The sequence below is a fragment of the Lepisosteus oculatus genome, chromosome 2 (genome assembly GCF_040954835.1).
Source record: "Lepisosteus oculatus isolate fLepOcu1 chromosome 2, fLepOcu1.hap2, whole genome shotgun sequence".
In the NCBI taxonomy this organism is placed as follows: Eukaryota; Metazoa; Chordata; class Actinopteri; order Semionotiformes; family Lepisosteidae; genus Lepisosteus; species Lepisosteus oculatus.
In genome coordinates, this window is record NC_090697.1 from 74,625,811 (window position 1) to 74,652,902 (window position 27,092).

At 53.4% G+C, this 27,092-nt stretch overlaps 1 protein-coding gene across 5 annotated transcripts in view; it reads left to right on the forward strand.

Annotated features, from left to right (window-relative positions):
* Nucleotides 1-2,800: 2,800 nt before the first annotated feature.
* l1cama (L1 cell adhesion molecule, paralog a) overlaps nucleotides 2,801-27,092 on the forward strand; it is a 66,566-nt gene continuing 42,274 nt past the window's right edge. For 3 of the 5 annotated variants that reach the window (XM_069183374.1, XM_069183398.1, XM_069183384.1), the window contains exons 1-2: nucleotides 2,801-3,045; nucleotides 25,973-26,080. The gene's annotated coding sequence lies outside the window, so the exon portion shown is untranslated. The remainder of the gene's footprint in view (nucleotides 3,046-25,972; nucleotides 26,081-27,092) is intronic. The other 2 variants (XM_069183393.1, XM_069183388.1) reach the window with 2 other exon arrangements.

Here is a 27,092-nt window from a genome sequence, read left to right on the forward strand (position 1 = left end):
CACAGAATTCCGATGTAAATGCAATGCTGGCTCTGCACTTTCCAACAAGTGCAAGTTCCCTGCCTCTCCTCTCTCCCCTTTCCCCTCTCTCTCTCTCCTTCTGGGATCATCCAGCTCTCCGATCTCTCCCTCCCTCCCTGTCTCCATCTCTCCATACTTGTACTAACGATTCAATGATTCCGTCGTGTAATTGCAGTTAATGAGCGTTTCGCAGTCCACTCAAACGTCTCTAGTCTATGGATCCTTCTGTACTTTGTGTTTGGCCGTTCCTGGGAACCCACGAGATTCCTGGGAACCCACGAGATTCCTGGGCTGGAGCTGTGGGGGGTTGAGTTCCAGAAAAAAGATGACTATATTAAAACCCCACCGGGAAAACATGGGAACCGTCAATCTGCTCCCCCGCTCTCAGTTCAGTAAAGGATCTCCATGTCTGAGGTTCTCCTGGGTCAGTCTGGGCTCAGCAGTCACACTGTGCAAACAGTGAGACCAGCAGCTGGATGCCAACAGAACCTGATGCTGTCTTTCCTTGTAGAAGGTGCACACAAGGACCAATACCTCCAGGACCACAGACTCTGTACACCCTGCTGCAGAGAGAGAGAGGGAAAGGGACACTCTCCGCCTGCTGGAGAGAGACAGACAGGAACTCTCTCCATCCTGCTACAGAGAGAGACAGAGAAGCAGTGAGAGAGAGAGAGAGTGAGGGTGCAGGAAGTGAACAGCAGACAAGAGAGCAGGCAGCAATGTGAAAAGCTGCTGGGGGTGGTGAACAGAGAGAGAGGAGCAGGAGGCAACAAGGAAACGCAGGGGAATTAGAGAGAGAAAGAACAGAGCTGGTCTGTCCAACCTTCGGCTTGTGCTCATCAGTTCTTGTCCGGCAGCCGGAAATTTAAAACTGGAGCCAGTTCTGCGTTCTGCTCCTGCGAAGACCCCAGGCCTCCTGTGCAGACATCCATCTGTCTGTGCGAGAGAGAGAGAGAAAGAGGCTTTGAAGAAGATTCGTGCCGATCTGTGAGGGGGAGAGAGTGAAAGAGAGGTGCACACGGGCCAGGGCAGAGACAGCAGGAAGAAACAGACCCTGATGAAGTACAGTCCTCCAGAGAGGACAGGCTCAGTCACCACAGCCTGGTAATAGACACTGGACACAGGCAGACCTGGCTGCTCAGAGAGGACAGGCTCAGTCACCACAGCCCGGCCGTAGAAACTGGACACAGGCAGACCTGGCTGTCCAGAGAGGACAGGCTCAGCGACCACAGCCTGGTAATAGACACTGGACACAGGCAGACCTGGCTGTCCAGAGAGGACAGGCTCAGTCACCACAGCCTGGCCATAGACACTGGACACAGGCAGCCCTGGCTGTCCAGAGAGGACAGGCTCAGTGACCACAGCCTGGCCATAGAGAAGCAGAGACAGATGCTCTTTCTGGTGCACTTTGTGAAATACTCCTGGAACAAGTAAATATTCTTCCCTAAAATAATCTAATCCCAAAATTCCCACACCTGCCAGAATCAGGGGAGCTTCCAATCCTACTGGGGGAGGAAACTTAACGGAGCTGCAGCCCAGTATATCACCTCCTGTCACAGTCAGCCTCACCCATAATAACAAGAATATGTTTGTGTTGTACGTGTCTGTAAACGTCTTGCACATTGTTGTTGCTTAAGCTATTGAACACTGTAATTCATTGGTCATGCTAATAAAACTCTGTGAATGTGAGAGAAGAGAGGGTGTGAGATAGTGAGAGGAGAGGGTGTGAGAGGAGAGAGAGTGAGACAGGGAGAGGAGAGTGAGATAGTGAGAGGAGAGAGTGAGACAGGGAGAGGAGAGGGTGTGAGACAGGGTTAGGATAGACAGTGAGATAGTGAAATGAGAGTGAGACAGGGAGAGGAGAGTAAGATAGTGAGAGGAGAGTGAGACAGGGAGAGGATAGAGAGTGAGATAGTGAGACGCTCCATATGTTAACAGTATATGTAAATGTTTGTTGTAAATGTCTGAAGATTTTATTTTACTTTAATTTTTTGTTTTGTTTCATGTTAATTTTGTTTGCTTTGGCAACACTGATAGTACCCATCGGTCATGCCAATAAAGCACCTTGAATTGAATAGTGAGAGGGGAGAGGATAGAGAGTGAGACAGGGAGCGGACAGTGAGATAGTGAGAGGAGAGGGTGTGACACACACCTTCCTACATTTTTCTGACGGCTTGCTCTCCAAGGCTGGCTCCTCAGTGCAGCGACACGGCCTGCCAGGCCGATCCAGGCCTTGTGCACCTGCTACATCACAGTAAACACACTCCCCTCTCGTACAGCAGGTGGCGCAACACAGGAGGAAACCCCTGCGTAACACAGGCAACGTGTGCTTTGTGCTGAGCGGAGCGGCCCGGCCGCACGGCACAGACGCGTGCGGAGCCGTACGTAAGCACGCAGGAGCGGACAGGTCCACCGCCGAGCCACCCTGCTGCAGCCCGGCCGTGCAGCTCCAGACAGACGCTTCCAGGATTCAGTGCGGCGTCACGCGGGCCGCACACACGCGGACACACCCACGCGCTCGCACCCCCCACACCCAGCGCCCAGCCCCGCCCTGCTCCTGCCTTCCCAGCCCGGTGTGGGGAATAACACTGGCATCGCTAGGGGGCGCCGCCCTGCTTCATGCTCATTATAGCCAGAAGTAATGGGTTCTAATGGCAACCCCCGCTGTCGCACACGCACACAAGAAAGCGCGGGGCTTCATCCCAGCAGACAAACAGAGGAGGATGTGAATGGACGGATTTTAAAGTGATTTCCTCTTTTATTTTGCGGAGGGGATGAGGGAGAGGGAGGGAGGAGGTGTAGAGGGAATAGAGGAGAACTGGAGAGAGACGGAGAGAGAGAGAGATGATGTCACTGCTACCCAGCTGCGAATCAGAGCGGGCGGGAGGGAAGGAGAGAGGGGTGTGTATCGTATCGCCGCAGCATCAATAAGAGCCGAGAGGAGAATTTATTGCGAGAAGAGGGAGAGACAGAAGGACGGACAGATACCGCAGGCTGACGGCAGACCTCGCTCTCGCTGCTCAGGTAAGGAAAAGAGCGGACTGCTGCTTATTGTCCTTCGCACAAGGGGCTGGTGTCGCTGAGGGACGGTGTATTCCGGTGGCTCAATCTGAATCTCCTCCACACCTCACCCCCCGCTAACTGCACCGCGCCTTGCTGTAGCTCGGCGATGCAAAAGAGCCCTGCCTCGCACCGAGTCAGTCTCGGGGACTGTCGTCTCCCTGGTGATAAGAGCACGAAGGCAGCGGCGCTCGGGGGCTGCCGGTCTTCCGCTGGCAGGGGTGGCCGGCCCTGCTGCCGGTACGTGTGGGGGGGGACGTGCCGTCTGCCAGCCCGGTGCGTGTGTCTCTCCAGGCGCCTCCAACGTGCCCCCCCACCCCGGGCGTTCTGCAGAATGGCCCCCCTCTGGCATAACGGGGGTCCGGCCGCCAGGGCGCCGTTAACGCACGGAAGGGGCTGGAGACGCGAGACGGGCGACGGGCGACGCGCACGGGCAGGGAGGAAGCGGGTCCGCGCGCTCGCCTCCTCGCCCTTTTTTTTCCCCTTTTGTGCTGGAGGGGCGGCCGGCGCCCTCGCGCAGGGGAGGGGGGGGGGGGGGTCTCGCACCGTGGCGGGTGCGTGAGCCGTCCAAACAGACCGAGCCCAGTCCCGGGCGTGTGCGGGCGTCTCCCCCGTCTGCCCTCTTCCCAACTGCCCTTCCGGCCGAAAGCCACGGGGAGCATATTCAATGTGGTGGTTTTATTTTTCCCTAATGGCTAATGTCATTTTGTTGTGTGTGTGTGTGGGGGGGGGTGGATTAATTCTTCCTGACGTGTGTGCAGCTAAGGCGCTTGGTGTCGAAGGTCCGAGAACCCCCCGTCCCCGTCCCGGTTCGGCTCGGCTCTGCTCCTTTGAGCCGAGGTGCTTGCTGCGGGACTGGCGGGGCGTGTCAGTGCCTGTCTGTCTGTGTGTGTGTGCGCGTCGGCGCGCCTGGGGCTGAGTGTAAACAGCACACGGCGAACGTGTCCGTGTGCGTGGGCGTGCTGCGCGCAGACGGGGGATGCCGCAGCAGAGACACCGGGAAAACACTCGTTCCCGTCCGGGTCCGGCTCGCCGCTGCCTTGGCATTAACGCCCCACCCACCCACCGCGGTTCGGCAGAGGAAGCCCCAGCGCCCGCAGACCCGTCGCTGCCTTCGGCGTTCGCGCACGAAAGAAACAAGCGCTGGAAACGCGTCTCGGCTGCTCTCCACCTGCTCTCCCGCACACGGGCTCATTCGGACTCGGTCACTCCCGCGCCTGCAGGGCGCCTCGGAGCGGCTGTTCCGACACCGGGGCCTGCCCCAGCGGTCCGGATCCGCGAATGAAGCGCGGTGCAGTTCGGGTGGCGCAGCGCGGGGAGGGTTCGGCTTGTCCTGAGGTGACGTCGGGTCTGTCTGTCTGGCAGGCAGCCGTACTTCTCCGCAATGCCTGCGGGGCACCAGCCCAGCTCCCCACTGCTTAACTGGACCGGTAATGAGCTTAATGAGCGTCTTCTTAATTAGATAAGAGAATAATGAACGGTGATGGGTGGAGGCAGGACTGGAGGCCGCCACGCACAGAGAGCGAGAGAGAGAGAAGGCAATCTTCCTGTGGGATGGACGTGGCCTGAAAGAACTGGCTGGGGTGCTGTACTGAACCCCACTACCACCATCACCCCCACCCCCACAGTCCATCTTTCTTCTCCCCGCCTCAACCCACCACACTGATGTCTTCGTCTGGCCCTGCATGACCCACGAGGCAGCGCTGCTGTGTTTGTGCCTGCTCCGTTTTGTGCTCGGTGTGTGGCCGCGCTTCTGGGAGAGGGTCTGTGTTGAAGCAGGATATGTTGTCTCCCGGGGGGGAGTGTGGATCCGACTGTGAGCGCAAGTCGGAGCGAGGAACAGAACAATTCGTCGATAATTCCGATTTGATTTCTTGGTACCTGGGGGGGGGGTTGTGCATTGATTTTCCATGGGGTTCCAGATGTGCGGTCAGGTGACTCTTGTAGCCGAGGAGCAGACGTGCAGCTCGGAGTCTGATCTCCCCTCTGAGACACCGGCCGGCAGGAACAGACTCGACCTCCTGCCCGGCGCGATCCCCTTTTCCTACACTGTCCCGTTCCGGGTTGGGAGGGCGCTGGGGGGCAAAGCGGGGGGGTTTTCCAAGCCCTAATGCTGGTCTTTCCTCTACGAGGGGATCCCCCTCCCTGGAGCCTGTTATTAGGGGATCCCCATTCCTGGAGCCCGTGTACCTAGGCAGTCCGCAGACAGTCAGGGCGCAGGATGGCTTTGTGTCTGAAATCTCTTCCTCTCACGATTAAAAATGTATCTGTTATTGAATTATTGATGTCTGTACAGTAGAAATGTACATGGCCCGGAGCAGCAGACTGCGTTCTCGGGACAGGCCCTGTCCTTCCGTCTCCGCTCCGGATCTCGGAACGTTATTTTCTTAGTGGGGATAACCAGCTGACTCCGACCGCAGAGGAGATTTCGTCCATTCCAGGTTTTCCGATGAGCTGCATCCTCTCCTGGGTGCTGGCTGACACCCGGACCTGGAGTTGTATCGTCTGTGCTTGTTCTGCGGTTCTGAGTAAAGCTTTTACAGACAGACGCGTTTGTCAACACAGTGTGATTCTGCTCCATGTGCACGGATTGTGAAAACCTGGACTGGATGAGCCTGCTGTGGAATGGGAATGAGACCCCACTACCTCCACCCCGAACTTGATCAATTAATTGCTCTGGACTATTGAGTAGGCAGCAGTTTCACCTCCCTTTGAAAATGTTATGGAAATTGGCTAATTGTCAAAACACCTGGAAAAGATCAAATGAAAAAGGTGATAATGGTATTTTATGGGCTAATTAATTAAGAGTTCAGTTGCCACGAAAGCTTAGAGACAGGGCACTTCAATTTTAGCTCACCACTACTTTGCATACAGTTTTGCATGAACTTGACAACAAGCTGCTGTTCTTTACGGACTTTAATTACCCAGCAGCTCGTTCAGAGCCCCGGAGGGGTCTGTGACAGGCTCTCTGACAAAACCAGTTCTCAAGGTCTCAGTCCAGCCCTGCACTGCGGCTGGCAGTGTCCCACGAATTGGGGATGAGAGAGAGGTTTTAAATGAGTGCACTTATGTGTGCATGTGCGCACACGTGAGCGCGTGTACGTGTGCGCGCGAGTTTGTGCACGAGTGCACGTGTGTGATGTTGTCAATCGATGTTCCACTACCTCCTGAGCAGAGGGCAAGCACGCCTTCTCCCGGTGCTCTTCCTCGCCCACGTTCCGCACGGGTTTTAAGCTTTTGCGAGTTACTGGAAGAGGTGGCGCTGCAGAGACACACCCACCTTGCAGACTGATGTCTCGGTGGAGGGGTGTGCCACACCTCGTGGCCTGCCAGGTTTAGTGGCCCGTCAGGACAGGTGGATTGCACACGCCAGCGTCGGGGTGTATTTTGGGGAGACGTGTCGTCTGCTCCTTCAGTTTTGGGGAGCACGATTGTAGAACGTAACGGCATCTCTTGGAACCCGCAACCTGTGTCCTGCGATGTTAAGACAGTGTTTACTGTGTATGGTGGGCGGGCACTGCGAGGGGACACTGCGGCTCATGTCGGGGGTCAGAGAGAGAGAGAGAGAGAGGGAGCGAGGGAGGAGGAGCAGACAGAAGAAAGGTGGGGGAGAGAGGGAGAGAGACAATGATTACATTTAAAAAAGGCTGGAGAGTCCTCCCGGTCTCTCCTGTCCAGTAATGAATTCGCTGTCTGAGAGAGAGGTGTAAGGTCACAGAGAGAGAGGAAGAGAGAGGAAGAGAGAGGGAGAGAGAGGGAACAGAGGGGGATAGAGAGGAATAGTGGAGGATAGGGAGGGAGAGGACAAAGAGCAGGAGAGCGGAAGACGGAGGGGAAAGAGAGGGAGGGGAGGACAGACGAGAGACTTTCCTGATTTGCAGAAAATCTCTGTTTAATCAGGGAATAATCACTAACCAGTCATCGCCTTTGACTAAAGGTTTTTTTAGCTCATCTCTTGTCCTTAACTCAGAGAGGACAGTGTTGGCGAACCATGTCTCTTCACATCTCTCTAATACATGTGCTGGCGGTTTGTACAAATCCAGCCCTGTTCTGGACAGTGCTGCTGCCCCTGTAAATCCGCAGCACATTCGGGCTCGCTGGCTCCCTGCCTTTTTCTCCTGGCATTTCAGGACTGATCTCAGCCGAGCGTCACGCTGTCTTGGGCTGGATAGTTCTCTCCCAGCGCAGGGGAGAAGCGCAGAGCTCTTATCTGGGCAGTTCCTTTACCCAGAGACACGCAGTTCGCAAATCGTTCCAGAATTGCATTTGCTATAAAGGATCAATACAGTCCATCTGATCGGCCTCCTGCCTGAGTGCAGGGGCCAGGAGACTATCAGACGATCTACTGACAGATTAAAATACACGTCTCCATTACAGGGGAGAGGGCGCCTGGCACGCCCTGGCATTTTAGTACTGAGAGCGAGGGAGGGAGAGAGAGGAAGGAAGATGGAGAGAGATGATGATGAGGGAGGAAGGAAGATGAAGAGGACGGAAGAGAGGGATTTTGTTGTAATCCTGTGTATTTAATTATTTTTATCTGCTTTGGAGACACACGATATTCCCTGAATCCAGACCTGTGACCCCAGCTCTTAATAAGGACACTAATCCTTTACTTAACCCGATGAATCCGTTGAGAGCAGATCCTCATTCATTAAGCTCTTTATTAAGGTAATCACCTGATTTATAAGGACGATTTCATTGTTTCCATCCCTGAAATTGAAAAACCGTAACTCTCAGCAGCTGAAGAAGTGATGACAAAATATCAAATTAATTGAACTTGGCTCAGTTAGGTAACATAGCACAGCTGCACAGAGAGCCGGAGGCGTGTGGACATGCAGGTCTGGGTTCCAACACTGCGGTCGCGCTGCCTGCGAGCCAGAGTTCGAGGAGACGGGGGGGCAGGAGTGCATTACTTTGATTAAAGGAGTGCGGAGAACAGCCCTGAGGGGGGGCCAGCAGAGAAACACAGGCACTGCGCCTGACAGGGGAGCTGGGAGAGAAATCACAGGACCGCAAGAGCAAGCACGGACAGAGGGAGGAGGAGAGGGAATCGGGGATAGAGAGGGAAGGCCTGGGTAGAGACTGGAGAAATATTACAGGTGTAGGGTGAACTGAGTGTCTTTACAGTCCTGTGCTGATCTGATGAGGGGAGGGTGAGTTTGGGGTTATGAGCTATACTGAGTGTCTTTATAGTACTGTGCTGATCTGATGAGGAGAGAATGAGTTTGGGGTTATGAGCCATACTGAGTGTCTTTACAGTCCTGTGCTGATCTGATGAGGAGAGAGTGAGTTTGGGGTTATGAGCCATACTGAGTGTCTTTACAGTCCTGTGCTGATCTGATGAGGAGAGAATGAGTTTGGGGTTATGAGCCATACTGAGTGTCTTTACAGTCCTGTGCTGATCTGATGAGGGGAGGGTGAGTTTGGGGTTATGAGCCATACTGAGTGTCTTTACAGTCCTGTGCTGATCTGATGAGGGGAGAGTGAGTTTGGGGTTATGAGCCATACTGAGTGTCTTTACAGTCCTGTGCTGATCTGATGAGGAGAGAATGAGTTTGGGGTTATGAGCCATACTGAGTGTCTTTACAGTCCTGTGCTGATCTGATGAGGAGAGAATGAGTTTGGGGTTATGAGCCATACTGAGTGTCTTTACAGTCCTGTGCTGATCTGATGAGGAGAGAATGAGTTTGGGGTTATGAGCCATACTGAGTGTCTTTACAGTCCTGTGCTGATCTGATGATGATGGCTGTGTGAATCTGGGATTATGGTGAGCTATACCAAGTGTCTTTATAGAACTGTGCTGATCTGATGAGGGGAGGGTGAGTTTGGGCTTTTGCTGAGCTATACCGAGTGTCTTTGCAGTACTGTGCAGATACAGTGATGTTGGTAACATTAGGAAATCCTGGATTAAGGATGCCTGGAGCTGTTCTGTATTCTCGGAAGCACAGGGCTATAAACTAATAAAAGAAGCATTTTCTTGAAGATCAGATCACTCTCTCGGATCCAGACAAAGTGGAGACACTGAGATTTCTTCCACATCCTGCTGGTCATTTCATTTCTGCCTCCTGCTCGGCTCTGCGCTCTCCTCTCCTTCTCTCCGTCTGTCTGCGTGTCTGTCGATCCTCTGTGCTTCCGGCCGGTCCAGTGGACCGGGGGCCTGCGGGATGCACTGGCCCACCCCTCCTGGACGGACCCCAGCCCCGGCAGAATGGGCTCTTTGTGCTGAACGATGGAAAGAATGTCCTCGCTTCCTCCTGTCGCTCTCCCTGGCACGGCAGGAACAGAGCACTGGGGGGCGTTGACCTCGGAATGCGTGGGGGACAGGGGGGAGGAGGAGGGGGTTGAGGAACGAGAGGAGTAATGGGGAGAGGAGGAGGAGGAGGGGGGAGAGGAGTAATGGGGAAGGGAGGAGGGAGAGGAGTAATGGAGACAGGAGGGAGGAAATAGGAGGAGGAGGGAGAGGAGTAATGTAGAGAGGAGGGAAAGGAGTAATGGGGAGAAGTAATGGACAGAGGAGGAGGAGGAGGGAGAGGAGTAATGTAGAGAGGAGGGAAAGGAGTAATGGGGAGAAGTAATGGGGAGAGGAGGAGGAGGGAGGAGGGAGAGGAGGGAGGAAAGAGGAGGAGGAGGGAGAGGAGTAATGGAGGGAGGAAAGAGGAGGAGGGAGAGGAGTAATGGAGAGAGGAGGGAGGAGGGAGAGGAGTAATGAGTAGAAGTAATGGAGAGAGTAGGAGGGAGAGGGGTAATGGAGGGAGGAAGAAGAGGAGTAATGGGGAGAAGTAATGGAGGGAGAGGGGTAATGGAGAGGAGGAGGAGGAGGGAGAGGAGAATTGCATAAATAATAGAGACTTGTTTTAGTCTGAAACTGCCATTCATTGCAAAGCTCATTTAGTTATTTAAATAGTAATTGTGATAGTTCTAGCTAGGCTCGGAGATGTATTTTTTAAAGTCGCTGCAGCTTTTATTGAAGTGGTTTTTATGTGAAACACGTGAAGAAACTTCCTACTTGTGTCTAAGAAGTCAATTGGGCTAATTGCTTAGTTGACAGCTGGGGTTTGAACACAAACCAGATGACAACTTTGTCGTCCACGCCCTTTGACCTCTAGCGGGGTCCAGTCCTGCAGCAGCCGAGTGCTTGGATAAATAATTCCCAAACAGACCCTGATAATGGGTTTCATTTGAACTCTTGGATTCTTTTCAGCTCCTTCACATGGATGGAATCATCTTTTAACTACTGCACTGCTTAGGAAACTTCAAACTTCCAGCCTTTGCCAGACGAAGCCTGTGCAGGCTGTATCCCAGCAGCTTGTGTCTCGGCTCCGGGTTCGTTTCAAGAGCTCAGCAGCAGCGAGGAGCTGAGCTGTCAAGGGGCCGGCGACGGCTTGTTTCTGTACTCTTCACTCTCTTTGTGCTGTATTGGTTTAGATTTAAGGTGATGGATTCGGGGGCAGCACGCTGGTGCAGTGGTCAGCACTGCGGCCTTCCTGCTCTGGGGTCCAGGGTTCAGTTCCTGGGGTGCTGTCTGTGTGGAGTGTGCATGTGCGCTTGGATTTCCTAGGGGTGCTCTGGTTCCCTCCCACAGTCCAGAGACATGCTGGAAGGTTAACTGGGGTCTGGGTAAACTGGCCCTGGTGTGTGTCTGTCAGAGATGCAATGGACCATTATCCTGTCCAGGGATGTATCCCGCCTTGTGCCCATTGCTTGCCGGGATAGGCTCTGTTTCCCCTTGCTGTATCCTGTTGTACCATGCTGTGCCCTGATTCACTGTGTTGTACCATGCTGAGCCCTGTTTGACTGTGTTGTTTTGTTGTGTTGTACCGTGCAGTACCCAGTTTCACTGTGTTTTGTGCAGTGCCCTGTTTGACTGTGTTGTACCATGCTGTACCCAGTCTTACTGTAGTGTCCTGTGCTGTGCTGTGCTGTGCTGTGCTGCAGGAGTTTGGCCCTGCAGGCAGCAGGTCAGCTGGGGTCAGTGCAGACTGCTGCTGTCGGTACCTGTGATTGGAGCAGCGCTGCCCAGCAGACACGACGAGGCAATTATCCACTCCTCTCTGCGCTCGCTGCACTGAGAGCTTTCCACTCAAGTGAGAGGCACATTACCGCATCAGCGTCAGTCTTGTACCAAATGAGCTCTTTGTTGTTATATACAGTGACTCCAGTAAGAGTCTGTACTCCAGGTGTGTGTGTGTATACTGGGGCTCCAGTAAGAGTCTGTACTCCAGGTGTGTGTGTGTGTACAGTGACTCCAGTAAGAGTCTGTACTCCAGGTGTGTGTGTGTATACTGGGGCTCCAGTAAGAGTCTGTACTCCAGGTGTGTGTGTGTATACTGGGGCTCCAGTAAGAGTCTGTACTCCAGGTGTGTGTGTGTACAGTGACTCCAGTAAGAGTCTGTACTCCAGGTGTGTGTGTGTGTGTATACTGGGGCTCCAGTAAGAGTCTGTACTCCAGGTGTGTGTACACTAGGGCTTCAATAAGAGTCTGTACTCCAGGTGTGTGTGTGTACAGTGACTCCAGGTGTGTGTGTGTACAGTGACTCCAGTTAGAGTCTGTAATCCAGGTGTGTGTGTGTATACTGGGGCTCCAGTAAGAGTCTGTACTCCAGGTGTGTGTGTGTATACTGGGGCTCCAGTAAGAGTCTGTACTCCAGGTGTGTGTGTGTACAGTGGCTCCAGTAAGAGTCTGTACTCCAGGTGTGTGTGTGTACAGTGACTCCAGTAAGAGTGTGTTAATCATGCACTCCCCTATACTGAACTTGGGCTGGGGAGCATCCCTCCAATTCTGGGGACCCCTCTGTTCTGCAGCACCCCTGTCTGTAGCGCTACGAGGGGTGTAATCCTGTCTGTCGGAGGTGGATCCCCATTAGGAGCAGAAACGCGTGGGCTGGGATTGGTGCCGCACTGTAAATACTCTCCATTCTCCCTCTAATTTAATTTCTCCCTGCCTCTCACATCCTGTTACACACGGTGTCTTATCCTGAGAGACTCTCCTATTGCTGGGTTTCTGGGGGGCTTAGTGTGCTCCTTACACATGGAGTAATGGGCTGTGACTACACAGACACAGTGTGGAGGGAGGGCTGTCAGCCAGCGTGGGGGGTGTGGGGGCGCGGGCACCCCGCGGGCCGGCCGGGCTGCAGTCCGGAGGCTGCTCTCGGAGGAGTCCCAGCGGGTGTCTGGGAGCAAGCTGAGCGAGCTGTGCCCAGGAGCCAGCTGGATCAGGGCTTGGGCACCGCGGCACAGCAGGCAGAGGAGCCAGGGGGCCTCGGGGAGGTGTCGCGCAGTGTCCCTGGGCCTCTGACGCACACGCCAGCCCTGCGTCTGTGATCCTTTGTGCGTTTCTTTAGTGCTCCGTGTATGTCAATAGCAGTGTCTGCTTGCTTGTGTCTGTGTGTGTCTGGCGTTGTGAGTTGGGTTGTGTCTGTGGGGCTCTGTGTGCGTTTGTGTCAATGCATGTCTAAAGTTGTGTGTTTAGCGCTCTGTGTGTGTGCGCATCTTTAATGCACTCTATGTGCATGTCTAGGGCCCTGTGTGTGTGTGCGTGGCTAGGGGTCTCCGTGTGTGCGTGGCTAGGGGTCTCCGTGTGTGCGTGGCTAGGGGTCTCCGTGTGTGCGTGGCTAGGGCTCTGTGTGTGTGCGTACAGTAGCTCTATAGGGTTAGAGGGATTATGTGCTGCTGATCCTGCTGCTCACACTGCCTCAGACTCCTAAAGCTGATTTGGAGCAGAAAGGGAAAACAGATTTCATGAAAGCTCTTTGAAACGGCTCTCTCTCTTTCCTCTCCCTCTCCCTCTCTGGGTCTCTGCTCCATGGCACATGCTCAGTACCAGCTTTACACCACAGCAGGCCACTGCAGGATCTAGTGTAGCAGTGTAGCAACGTAAGGTGCGATGTATCTATGTACCGTGCATTACAACAACTTAACACTGGTGTGAACATGCAAATATAAGACAGGCTACAGACAGTATGAGGCCAGTAGCCCATCTGGGCTGTTTGGTAATGTAGTGATCCGAGAATCTCATCCGGTGGTTTCCCAAAAGGAGGGTCTCGGCTTCACTTACGTGGCTGGACAGCTTGTTCCAGGCCCTCACAGCCCCGTCTATCAAGGAGAAGACATTGAGGTTTTCGGTAAATAGCTGCAAAGCCGATAAATCCTTTGAACGGAGTCAGTCAGTCGTCCTTAGCTGTCACTCCTAACAAGAGCAGAGTGGCAATTTGCATGAATTACAGGATGTGCCCCTGCACGCTGTGCTTGACATATTAGGGCCTGTATCAGTACTTTCACCCTCCCTCTCTCCTCTGTGCTCTCTCAGCCCTTCGCTCTGTGGGGCAGCAAAGTGCTTTATATTAATTAGCCGATGTGAGTCTCCCTCTCTTTGTTCACCAGTCAGTTAGACTGTCTCTGTCTCTCTGTCCGGTCAGTCAGCCTCTGTCTCCGTCTCTCTCTGTCCGGTCAGTTGATTGGTCATTCGGTCAGTCTCTCTCTCTCTCTCTCTCTCTTTCTCTCTCTCTCTCTGTCCGTTGGTCAGTCAGTCTTTTTGCTAAATCAGAAACCATTAATAGAGCATTTACAGTAAAAAAACCCACAACATATCGGTGGCCATTGCTGGACATCACATAGCACATTACTGTGAGACAGGCTGGCTGCCGGCCCCTCGGGCTGGGACAGGAGGTCACACACTGGGCTGCAGCTCTGCCGAGCAAGAAGGTGTGCGATTTCTGGGATTGGATCGGATGTCTCCCGCAGTCCGTCAGTCTCTCCGACAGTCTACCTGTCCGTTCCTGTCCCCTGAGCGTCTCGCCTTTTGTCGACCCGCGGCCCGAGCCATCAGCCTCTTGCATCAGCTGCTCCCTCCCGGGCTGGCCCCTGTTATTGTTCCCCTGGGCCGCGTGTCTTCGGGTCTTCGGACTCCACTTTGTCCTTCTCCCTTTGATGGGTGAAATAATGGATGTTAAAGGTCAAGGATTCGCTCCCTCCCCGAGTCTGTCCCGGCTGCAGCCAGGCACTGTGGAGTGGAATTCGAATTTCAATTTGAGCGGGGAAGGGAGTGGAGGTCAGTGAATCCCGGAGAAGGGGTGTGTTTAATCTGGAGCGGGCGGCCCAGCTCACAGGAACACACTCAATCTGCATTTCACGGGACGCTGGGGAGACGGAGCACAGTGTTCCGTCTTCCTCAGTGTAAATATTTGCCTTCTCTGTCAGCTGTTTGTATGATGAGTGAGGGCAATATGTGCCTCATTACAGCACCACTGGCTGCTCACTTGTTGTGAGACAGAGTGACGGAGAGACACACACAGGGAGTGTCTCTGAAATACATTTTAAAGTGTGGTCCAAGCCAGTGCCCTATAAGGCAGTGAAGTGTGGGGGTCCAATCGCAGACCAAGATTACCTCAAAAGGGACCAACAGCCCATTGAAGTCCTGCACAGAGGTCTGTAAAACATCCTCCGTGTGTAGAGAAAAACATCTAACGGTGTGTGCAGGGCCAAATTAGGCCTGTACCCACTGCTAATCAGTACGCAGAAGAGAGCAATAAAATATACACAAAAAAGCAGTGACTAGAAAGCCTACCACCACATGCCCTGCTGAGTCCAGAGCTGACGGGCTAATGACCACAGCCTGGCCTTAGAAACTGAGCGATACAGGCAGACCTGGCTGTCCAAGAGGACAGGCTCAGTGAGCACAGCCTGGCCATAGAGACTGGGAGACACAGGCAGACTGGCTGTCCAAGAGGACAGGCTCAGTGATCATACCTGGACATAGAAACTGAGTAATACAGGCAGACCTGGCTGCCCAGAGAGGACAGGCTGTGCTCCCACTGCCAGCGGGGAGAAGCAGAGACGAAGATGCCCTTTCTCGGCAGAGTGAGAAATACTCTGCGATGAGACAAACATTCTTTCCTAAATTGACTAATCATGCCAATGAAGCTCTTGAATTTAAACTCAAGGCAATTGTAAGATAGGATCAGATCACTTTATTGGCCATATACAATTTCTTGCATTAAGAGTTTCTTTTCCACATACCCCAGCTTGCTCTCCATTGTAGAGAGACAGAGAGAGGAGAGTAACCTATAGAGAGAAGCCTGCCTGTCACAGGTGTCTGTGCTCGTCACAGCACAGTCAGCCTGGTTGAACACTCTTCTCTGTCAGCAGCAGCCCCAGCCCCTGACGAGGCTGCTGATGGAGATATCTAAACAATTAGATAATTAACAAAGCTCGGGGAGGAGGGGGAGTTGAACTGGAGGTATGAGTGAGGTGCCGGACTGTTTTACTTATATAAGGAGGTTTCACATTTACCAAAGCATTTTTAAAATTATAAATCCAAAGTGTATATATGTATATATAATACACACTCCATACCTGTGTGTGCTGTGCAGCCATATTGACCACACACAGTGCACTACAGCAGAGATTCAAGCAGGCGGATTGGTGTCACTGTGTGTGTCTTTGAGTGCCATTGTGCGTGTCTGTGACTGTGTGTATTGGAGCCTGCGACTAAGTGTCAGTGCGATTATGTTGATGTCTTTGTGTGCTGATTACTGTGACTGTATGTGCTGCTTTCTGTGACTGCGTGTCAGTGTGTGTGTGTGTGTGTGTGACTGTGTGTGCTGGTTTCTGTGACTGCGTGTCAGTGTGTGTGTGTGTCGGTGTCTGTGACTGTGTGTGCTGGTTTCTGTGACAGCGTGTCAGTGTGTGTGTGTGTCAATGTCGGTGATCGAAGGGGCAGTTCGGAGCTACAGGCCTCAATTGCTCTCGTTAAACTTGGACTCTCTCTCTCTGTCTCCCTCACTCCATCTCTTCCTCTCTCTTTTTCCTGCTGGAGTCCCACACATGTGGCCCAGTCTCCTGTAACTCAGGCTCTTCCCAAGAGCTTCTCCCGATTAAGTTATCTGTCTGACGAGCTCATCACAGCAGCCTGAGAGCACATTCTGTGCCTCCCGTCCCCTGTGGCCTGCCATGCCCTTATAAAGCCAGGATATCTTCGGAGCGCTCTCTCTCCTAGCAGAGGTGCAGACAGTCTCGGATCGGACCCCCAAGCCACCGCCTGCTCTCGCCCCGGTCCCGGCATTGCATCAATCCCACTTTTCAGCTCCCGGCCCATGTTGCTGCGCCAGTTCCAGGAACTGGACCGTCTCCCTGTCCTGGTCTCCATGCTTCCCTGCCCACGGAGAGTCCCTGCGGGCTCTCCGGCAGGATCTGTCCCTCTCTCTCCCTCCTCCTGACACGAATGTTTCTTATTTTCCTTTTGGTGCAAAACGACAAAATTCGTTCTGACAGGAGGGTCGCGCCCCTCCTCCGTTCTGTCTCTCTGTGTGAATCTGTCGCTCTTTCAGAGTCGGTTCCTCGCCTTTCCCGTTCCTCCGTCTCTCTGTTTCCTTCCCTGCCTCGCTGTCTTGACACACATTTAAATCCAGAGGTGCCTCCAGGTATGGCAGGAGATCAGTGTTCCCAACTGATCTCCGTTATCCCTGATGTACTCCAAATATGGACTTGTCATCTCCTCTCCTCTCTCTGTCTCCCCCCTCCAATCTCTCTCCCCTCTCGGAGCAGTGCTGTGTGATCTGTTGAAACAGGTAGCCGAGACGTGCTCATTAGAGGGTGTCGGTGTGAAATCAAGAAATTCCTTCTTCTCAGTGAAGAGTCAGCTGAAGCCATCCTCGCTTTATCCATCAGTGATGATGTCTGATTTCGCCCAGCTCTTGGCATCCCAGCCATGGCTTGTTTTTTGCATTCAAGGTGCTGCCTTAACATGGCTTTGTGTTCTTTGTTCGTTGTGTCATCAAGCTGATCCCAGAGCAGGACCTGGGATGCTCTCTGTATGGGTTTCCACAGAGCTCCAGTTTCCTCCCACAGTCCGAAGACATACTGGTAGGTTAATGGGCTTCTGGGGAGATGGATCCTGGTGAGAGTGTGTGCCCAGTGATGGACTGACGTCCCCTCCGGGGGGTATCGTGCCCCTCAACCCCGAACAGGATAAAGTGGTTAGAAAATGGATGGATGTTTACAACAGCTTTGCTTGTACTGTAAATATTTGTGTGAACATACACACGCTACTCTGCACAATCCTTGGATTTCGCCTTGTTCTCTCACCATCTTTCCTTCTTGATTAAGAAACACAATTCTGTGATGACCGTCTTCTGCAATTGCAGCCCCTTTGTTGTAAAACAACAGTTAATCTTGACAGATCAGCGTTTCTTTTGAATGAATTGTGCTCTTTCATTTGAATGAAGGGTACAGTGTTTAGCTTTCTGGATCCGTAGGTCTGGTGGAACAAATGATGTTGGAGGCTAAGAATACCTGACTGTGAATCCATTAGAGTTGATGGGTCCTTATTCTCAGTAAATGTGAAGTATTCAGAATTTCTGCATGTTATCTGCTTGTGAAGAGCTGAGCTTGAATTGCCTTGATCATGTTTTTGAAGACTCTGATTAGTGTGAATCAGAGTTGCTTAATGACAGCCTTAATTTCTTCTCACCCAGCTCTATTAATAACACTCAAGATGTTATCATAGCAGGAAACTGAGGTGGAGGCTTTGAATTTTCGATGCTCGGAATACACATCAATTTAACCCCTGACTGTGCTTCAGATGCCTAAACATTGTGTGTTTGTGTGTCTATGTTAATGAATGCGTATGTGTGAGTGCACTGTGTTTATGAATGTGCGTGTATGTGTGTTTATACATTTGTATGAATGTGTGTTTGAGTCTGCACGCATTTGTGTTTGTGTGTGTGCATCAATGTGTTTGTGTGTTTGAGCATGTGTTTGAGTGTGCATTTTGTTTTTTTATGGGTTTGAGTCTGCGTGTGTACAAGTGTTTTCACGTATGTATGAATTTGTGAGTGTGCATATGTTTGTGTACATGTGTTTGTGTGTGTATGAGTGTGCCTGACATTCAGTGAGTCAGCAGCTCCATTTCGGCATCACTGGGTGGTTCACAGGTCTTTCTTCCCCAGGGGCTTAAACAAAGACACCCAGACCCCTCCCCTGCCTCCCCCCTCCTCTCTCTCTCTTCCTCCAAGTGCTGCGAGCAAGGGATCGCATCCTGTCACATCGCCTTGCTCAGGGTTCGAACCACAGCGGGTGCACGCACACGAACTGACACACATGCTCCTGTCACTGGGAGAGAGCGGGGGAGACGAGGGACGGAGGGAGAGAGAGAGGAGGGGGCGGAGAGCCAGACCGAGACAGAGAAGCAGAAATTTCAGCCTCTAGCCACTGTCTCTCCCTGGGAAATGAGAATAGAAACAGACATGTGGAGAGCTTTGGCCAGAGCAGCCACAGCTACACGGCCCAGAGAAGAGCTCAGTGACCACAGCCTGGCCACAGAAACTGAGCGATACAGGCAGCCCTGGCTGGCCAGAGAGGACAGGCTCAGTGACCACAGCCTGGCCATAGAGACTGGACACAGGCAGACCTGGCTGTCCAGAGAGGACAGACTCAGTGACCACAGCCTGGACACAGAGACTAGACACAGGCAGACCTGGCTGTCCAGAGAGGACAGGCTCAGTGACCACAGCCTGGACACAGGCAGACCTGGCTGTCCAGAAAGGACAGGCTCAGTGACCACAGCCTGGACACAGAGACTGAATAATACAGGCAGCCCTGGCTGTCCAGAGAGGACCGGTTAGTGACCACAGTGTCATCCACCCACCCACCCATCCATTTTCTAACAGTTTCTTCCAACTCAGGGTGGCGGGGGGAGCCAGATTCTATCCCAGCAAGCAACAGACACATGGCAGGGTGCACCCTGGTTGGACAGCAGTGCATTGCAGGCAGACATACTGTACAGGCACACACACACTCATGCCTGGGCCAGTTTTCCTAGAAGCCAGTTAACCCACCGGTATGTCTTTGGACTGTGGGAGGAAACCAGAGCACCTGAAGGACACCCCCGCTAAAGCATACAACATACGAACTCCACACAGACAGCACCCCTGTAATTGAGCCCAGGGCGCCAGGGCTGTGGGGCAGCCATGCTGCCCTGCATTATTACTGCTCTTATTCCATGTCATTGTCCTGAACTTTGACAAATGTGCATTATTTGGTCACGCTACTGAACGCGAGAGGAATTTCAGAAAGAATAGTCCGGCCGGAGAGACGTGCGGGGTGGCAGCAGGAGTCCGGGATCGCAGGAGAGGGATCCTTCTGGGAAGAAGGACTGCTCCGGCACGGGCTGGGCGTGTGCGGCGTTTACCCATCAGTCCCTCTGCGACGCGGGCGTTTTTTAGCCGCTCCTTCCCGCTGGAGCGTTTCGACAGCCCGGCTCCGCACCGGCGCTCGCGGGAGAGGGCGTCGGCATGCGGCGCTTCCCGGGGCGGAAGTCAGGCCGTCGTATCCCAGGCCCTCGGACCTCCAGCGGGGCCGGAAGCCTGAAAAGCATCCTGCTTGGCCCTGCCCTCTCGCACCGGGGATCTCTTCCAGCTGTTCCCTGCCGGTCTCCGGGAAATCCGCAAATCCGGGCCACCCCCCTGTCAAAAGACCGGTGCCTGGGGGGTAAGGGTCAGCCCCAGGGTCTTCAGGACTGAAGAGATTGAGTCCCCGGGGCCGGCGGAGACTCCAGAACCGCTCCTGCTCGCCCAGCGCCCAGAGGGCTCGTGAACGCGAACGAGCTCGGGGCGCCTTTCAGCGCCTCCCGCCCTGGAAGCAAAGATAGATGGAGGGAGAGAGAGCGTGTCTCGGGGAAGGAGAGGTAGAGGTGACAGAGAGAGGGAGGGAGGGTAATTAGGGAACTCCTGACGAGCCGCACCTCAGCGGAAACCCGCAGAGATGAAGGCGAGGGAGGAGGAAGGCTGAAGGCACGGAGGAGACGGGAGGAGGAGGAGGAGGTGGGGGAGGGGACGCAGTGTACTGTACAGTGGGAGTCGGGGGTTGTCATGGCAACGCCAGCGTGAGGCGGGGGTGTGGGACTGAAGCGGCAGGGAGTCTGAATAAGTGATCAGGGATCGACACGGAGAGGACAGGCGCTGCGCCCCAGCACGCCGTGTACACCCCGCTATCCAGGCCTGCCCGCACGCCACACCCCACTGCACGACGGGCACTGTACACACCGCCCGTCGTAAACGCCTCACTCCACACAGCATCGCTGCACACAGCCGCCCCATACAATCAACCTAAAAAAGCTCTGCATGTGCTCCACAGCACACAACAGACCGTATTCACAAAGCATGCTGTCCACACCCGCTACACACAACACACTGTATCACTCAAATGTGCAAATAGTGAACCGGGAGTAAACCATACACACTTCACAGAATGTGTGTGGGGAGATGCACTGGAGCTGGCAGAAGGAATGTCCTTCAGGAGTGTGTGTCAGTGTGTGTGAGTGTGTGTTCAGATATACTGTACTGGAGCTGGAGCAGAAGGAATGTCCTTCAAGAGTGTGTGTCAGTGTGTGTGAGTGTGTGTTCAGATATACTGTACTGGAGCTGGAGCAGAAGGAATGTCCTTCAAGAGTGTGTGTCAGTGTGTGTGAGTGTGTGTTCAGATATACTGGAGCTGGAGCAGAAGGAATGTCCTTCAAGAGTGTGTGTCAGTGTGTGTGAGTGTGTGTTCGGATATACTGTAGCTGGAGCAGAAGTAATGCCCTGAAGGAGAGAAAACTCTCTCTCTCTGTTACCAGCTGTTGATCACAGTGTCAGTGCGAGTTAGTGTGTGTGTTGAGATACTGCTGCAGCAGAAGGAATGTCCTGATGCAGTAAACACTTTCTCTCTCTGTGACCAGATGTTGATCACAGTGTCAGTGTGACAGGGCTCTGGTGTCTGAGTGAGAGTGGGTGTGTGTGTTGAGATACTGCTGCAGCAGAAGGAATGTCCTGATGCAGTAAACACTTCCTCTCGCTGTTGATCATGGCATCAGTGTGACGTGTGCCCACTCTACCAGCTCATTGTAACCTTGCCTGTGGGCACAGTGTGAGCGAGAGGGCGGGGGTGATGAGGATGGAGAGAACAGACCCTGCTGAGGGTACGACACAGGAGGGCTGCTCCAGTGGGGCAGAATTGGGCCAGAATTCAAGAACCCGGACCACAAGGACACATCCTACTGGATCAATGGGATTAAAGTACAACAAAAATTTAATGTTATCAGGCCCCAAAAAGACCTTTATCCCTGTCTCACCCAAGCGCTCACGAAACGCTCGGTGACCACCGTAGAGTTCTGGAGAGGACCGGCTGTGGACACTGGCCCGGGACAGGTCCATATCCTGCCGGAACTCCACCGATCTCTCTCTCTCTCCGCGTGCTCGCGTCATGCCATCATCACCCAGGTCACAGGATCGAGGGCAGTTCCGCTGAGTCACACACCCACACAGCCATGCTGCTGAACAACAGCCCCAGTGTCCTCTCGGCATCACGCACACAAGCACACTCTTTCTCTTCGTCTGTCTCGGCCCCTCTCCCTCACACACCAACTCAAACACCCCGGCCAGATCTCTCCCCTGGAGTCTCTGAGTCTGTCAGTCCGTGTGCTCACATAGACAGTGAGCCAGGCTGCCAGTGGGTCTGTCAGTGTGTTGGTCTGCCAGCCTGTTAATCAGTGTGCCAGTGATTTAATTGATCAGTCTGTCAGTCAGTGTGCCAGTGAGTCAGTTCAGCACGTGAATGTGCCAGTCTGCCAGGGAGTTCACGATGCATGTGCCGGTCAGTGAGTGTGTAAGCGAGTTGCTAAACTGCGATCTTTATCTCGTTACACCTGTAAGCCTTCGGTCACGTGACTCGCCCGCTTGCTCACCTGCAGTCTGGCTGTTCCACCTGGCTGTGAGCAGCTGCTGTGCTCCGGCCTGATTTGTAGATTGTGTGTTAATTGAGAACAAGCCATTTGAAAACTGGGGCTGTAAGAAGAACTGTTATTTTTTTTTCTTATGGATTTTGGCTTGCCGAACTGTCTCCCCAGCATGACCGAGCCTTAGTGTGCGATTTACTTACAGAATTCAGACGCCGCGTGCGGATGAGCTCTCAACATTTTAATTCCCGACTAATCCTCATTAAAGCAAATACAGCTGTAATCTGAAATTGGGAATTCCCGCAGGCTTTGTCATTTTAAAGCATGTTGTTTTTAGCATGCTGAGCAGGTAAATGCGCTGACCCAAACTCGGGATGAGCTCTGTGATCGCAGGTTCGAGCTGTGACCTGGGTTCCCCGAGCAGAGGTGCTCCGTCAGAGGGTGGGGTGGGATTAGTCTCTCAGGACTCTCTCAGCTCTCGCTGACCCCCTGTGGCCTCCTTGGTTCTAAGGCTCTTGGTGCTGTGGGTGAGGGACAGGCCTCTCCTCCAATCAGAGCTCACCGTTCAGTAAGGGGAAGGTACTGTGTGGGATGAATAATGCCTCTTCTCCAATCAGAGATGCTCTTCCAGTAGGGGGCGGTACTGCAAGTGAGGGATGGCCCTCTCGTCCAGTCGGAGTTTGATGCTCCGGTAGTGGTCAGAGAGAAGAGAAGTGAAAAACAAACTGACTGGTCTAATTTCTTACTTGAAAATCTGTTTGGGTATTAAAAAAATCGCTGGTCATTCTGAAGTGAAAAACGGCTAGGCTTTGTCAGCTTTATGGGACACGCGTCACAGACTGTTCATTTAAACCCGGCTTGATGCGCTGAAGCCTTTGTGAGGGTATCAGCTGAGCTTTGTTTTCTTTCCATCGTGGAACTGCCAAGCTCCAGCTGGGTCCGCCTGCCCTTGAGGACCTCACACAGTGAACCCCTTCCACCAAAGCGACTGGGGGGTGGTGGAGCGACTGCAGCTCTCGTCCACAGGGGGGGCGCTGTTGCCCAGTGAACTCAGGACAAACCCAGAGCAAAGTCCAGTCTGGTGAACCCCGCCCGTACTTCACTGAATGTCCCCCCCACCACACGGGGAGTCCCAGTCGCAGTCAGCCTGTGACACAGCCCGGACTTGAACTGGCAACATCTAGACTAGAGGGCACAGCATCTCTGCTGTGCCACCCATAATTGTTAGTGGTCCAGGAAAAACTCCGGAACTCGGAACCCCAAAATCCCAAGGGAAGCCTTTTAGGGATTTTCATATTTCCCACAGCCAGTGCCGAAGTCTCGTGACCATGACTCTGAGGCTTGTGGCTGTCGCTGCTCGGGTTATTGCTGACCCCATTATTGCTATTCTGATGGCGATGGCTTCTGCTCGGATGCAGAGGTGTTTACAGGTCGTTCCGGGAAAGGAGAAGGGTCAGTCCCGTAATGGCTTTTCCATCTTCTTTAATCACTTTGTCGGTTTTATCTGCGACTGTTACTTGAAAATCTGTTCTATTTTCCCGAGGCAAATGGAAGCACATTACTTCCGCCCTTTTAAAATGTTTTCTGCTCGAGCGCACCAGTCTGAGTGCGAGAGCTTGGGAGCCTGTGTGCGTGAATCAGGGAGAGAGGACACGGGGGCAGTAATAGAGAGGATTCGTTGTTTCTGGGAAGAGTCTTGACCCAGAGTGCTCTTCTCCCTGCTGGCAGTGGGAGCACAGTTAGTCCTCTTTGGACAGCTGGGTCTGTCTGTGTCCAGTTTCTACGGCCAGGCTGTGGTCACTGAGCCTGTCCTCTCTGGACAGCCAGGTCTGTCTGTGTCCAGTCTCTACGGCCAGGCTGTGGTCACTGAGCCTGTCCTCTCTGGACAGCTGGGTCTGTCTGTGTCCAGTTTCTACGGCCAGGCTGTGGTCACTGAGCCTGTCCTCTCTGGACAGCCAGGTCTGCCTGTGTCCAGTCTCTATGGCCAGGCTGTGGTCACTGAGCCTGTCCTCTCTGGACAGCCAGGTCTGTCTGTGTCCAGTCTCTACGGCCAGGCTGTGGTCACTGAGCCTGTCCTCTCTGGACAGCCAGGTCTGTCTGTGTCCAGTCTCTATGGCCAGGATGTGGTCACTGAGCCTGTCTTCTCTGGTCAGCCATGTCTGTCTGTGTCCAGTTTCTGTGGCCAGGCTGTGGTCACTGAGCCTGTCCTCTCTGGACACTGAGCCTTCCATAGCCTCTGTCATCAGGAACATAAGAACACAAGAAAAGTTACAAATGAGTGAGAGGAGGCTATTGAGCCCATCCAGTTAGCACTTCATTCATCCAAGGATCTCACCCAACTGTTTGCCGAGGGAATCCAAAGTACTGGCTGCTCCCCCTCACCCTCTTCCTGAAAGTCTTCATTGTGCTGCTCCTTTCCTGGCAGCAGAGAGCAGCCTGGCTGTCTCTTGTGTCACTCTCAGCTCTCCTAGCGGGGAAAGAGCTCTGTCAGGCAGCCAGGGTCTCAGCGAGTGTAGGGGCGGGACAGGACAGGCCTGGCAGCCTGGAGGGCATGGCTGGCTGGGGTCCCTGCCCTCTGCTCTGGCACGGTCGGTGCTGAAATGGGGACGCGGGACTGCGCACGGAGACTTCTCTGCAGTGCGAGACGAGAGCCTGGTAGAGCCGTGAGCTCACAAGAGCTGCCCTGGAAGGTGGCCGAGGGGAGGTGCGTGGCGATGGGCTGGCCACATCAGCTGCTGTCCAGGGTGCTGAATCTCTTCACCTCCCCCCAGGTCCTGCAAAGAGATGGGACTTGTGCTCCCCTACAAGCCCTTCCTTGCAGTGCCCAGTGAGCACCACATGGTGTCCAGTGTCCTGTTGAGCAGTATCCATTGAGCAGTACCCAGTGAGCACCACCTGGTTGGGCAGTGCCCTGTTGAGCAGTGCCTGGTTGGGCAGTGTTCGGTTGAGCAGTGTCCAGTTGGCCAGTGCCCAACGAGCAGTGTCCAGTTGGCCAGTGCCCTGGTGAGCAGTGTCCAGTTGGCCAGTGCCCTGGTGAGCAGTGTCCGGTTGAGCAGTGCCCAGTTGAGCAGTGCCAGTTGAGCAGTGCCAGTTGGGCAGTGTCCGGTTGAGCAGTGCCCAGTTGGGCAGTGCACTGACCAGCTCTGCATGAACCACCCAGGGCAGAGCCAGCAGTGACACCAGCAGCAGCAGGGTTTGGGGTAGCAGCACACTTCTCTCCATCAGTAACACGGTCCGAGTCTTTTTGGCAATTTGTGTTTTTACCGCAGTTCATTTTTCTTTTGGGGGTTGATTTCTCCTTGTCGTGTGAAAGTGTGAGCCCCCAGTGTTGCTCTGCAGTCTGATCTTCAAATAGATCGACAGGATGAATTAATAATCCTTTGCTCTCCAGAGCTCCCTCTGTGTTTAATTAGAACTCCTAACCTGGGAGGGAGCTGATCCGAAAGTGGAGTGAGCTAATTAAACTAACGAGGCAGTGACCCCTTTCAGCTTAAAGAAAAAGGTATTTTTTAGAGGGGGCGAGGTTAATATTTTTGCCTTTAATTTGATGGGATTTCACCCTGAAACGCAGACACTGGCAGATACATGCCCGTGGGCCACCCGGCTAGCGACAGCGACAAGTGTGACCCCACTCTTCTGCGATCGTGGTCGGACACCCCCCTGTTGAGTCTGCGGGCAGCTCGTCAGACAGGTCCCAGGAGGGCGGGGCTCGGCTCAGACCGGCTCGGCTCCCCCGGTGACTCCAATCCCTAGTGATCTGGGAACATCATCCGGCCGGCTCCCGGAGGAGCCCAGAGCAAGCCGTTTCCGTGGCAGGGAAAGGGATGTCGGAGTTTGGCAATACTGACATCTGCCACGCCCATGGGGAATCGTTTAATCCAGGGGTGAATTGGAGTTTGGATTCGATTTCACTGGACGCTTATTAGCCTCCTGTCCTGAGCTGTTTTCTAAGCTTGAAACAGGGGTACAGGGAGACTGCCTTTTTTAACCATAACTGATTTTTTATGTTTCATAATTTCTCTCTCTTTCTCTCTTGTCTCTTTCTCTGCTTGCGCCTCTGCCTCTCCCTCTCTCTCTCCCTCTACCTGTGTCTCTCTCCCTCTGCATCCCTCACTCTTCCTCTACCTCCCTCCCTCTCTCTCTTCCTCTCCCTCCCTCTGTCTCTCTCTGCTGCTGCTCCAGCTCTGAGGTCTCCCTTGTAGCTTCGTGGATTCCTGCAGTCCAGGGGAAACGGACACAGACACCTCTGAGGAGAGACCAGACACACACATACACACACTCCCTACTCTGGTAAGACGGGTAAAATGCTGAAATTTCATTTTCCTTTGTTGTAAGATGTTTCATCTCCTCAGCTGAATTGTGCAGTGGATAGAGGCCTCTACTGCATTTCTAAATGGATAGAATTTGGAGGAGAATGGAAAAAAATAATTTTTCGGGCAGCACAAAGAGTCCTTTATTCTTACCCCAATACTGCGGTCCCTTCATGACTGGCTGCTTAAAACTCCTAGCTCTTCGGTGGGGACTGAGGACCCCACTGTCCGCACGCACTCACTACAGACAGCTGGAGCCTGACTTGGCCAATGGTAGGAGACGCAGTGGACGTCAGTGTGAGTCAGAGAGTCGGTCTCACAGCAGTGACCACATCGTGAAGGATCTCACATTGCCCAGTGTAGTATTGATGCAGCTATAGTAAAACTATAGCTGTTTAACAGCCCCCCCTCCCTCTCCAGCTCTCTCTGCAGCTCATTAATAATTTAGGTCACATAGTGGAACTTCTCCTCTTTGATCTCTTTCTCTTTTTCTATCACGCATCGGTCTCTCTCTGTCTCTGGGTTTCTGCCTGCTTACCCTGATTCACAGAGGGTTCATTCAGTGCAGGTTTCCAGGCGCTGATAGCTGTAACAAGAGGCAGAGTGCTTTGCAGTGAGCAGACAGGAAGGTCCAAGACGAGTCAGGACCACAGGTGTTGCTCAACGAGAGCATCTGTGTCAGGCCCTGCAGGACGCGTCAAGCTGCCTGGGTAGTGAGAAATGATTGCTCACTCGTCACTGCGATGGCGCCTTCTGGGAAGAGGGGGCCAGAGGGGCCCGCGACAGAGATGATTCACACCTAAATTTAAACGATGAGCTGCTGAGCCCTCTGCCGATTCGTCAGCCTTAGTCAAGTAATTATCTGTCCATCTGAGGAGGATGACAGAGAAAAAAAATATTTTTTTGTTTTGGGCCTCAACTCCTGCATGATTTTTTTTGTTAAAACGTGCTCTTGTATTTAGAACAAACTCAGATTGAAAATCCAGGGAAGT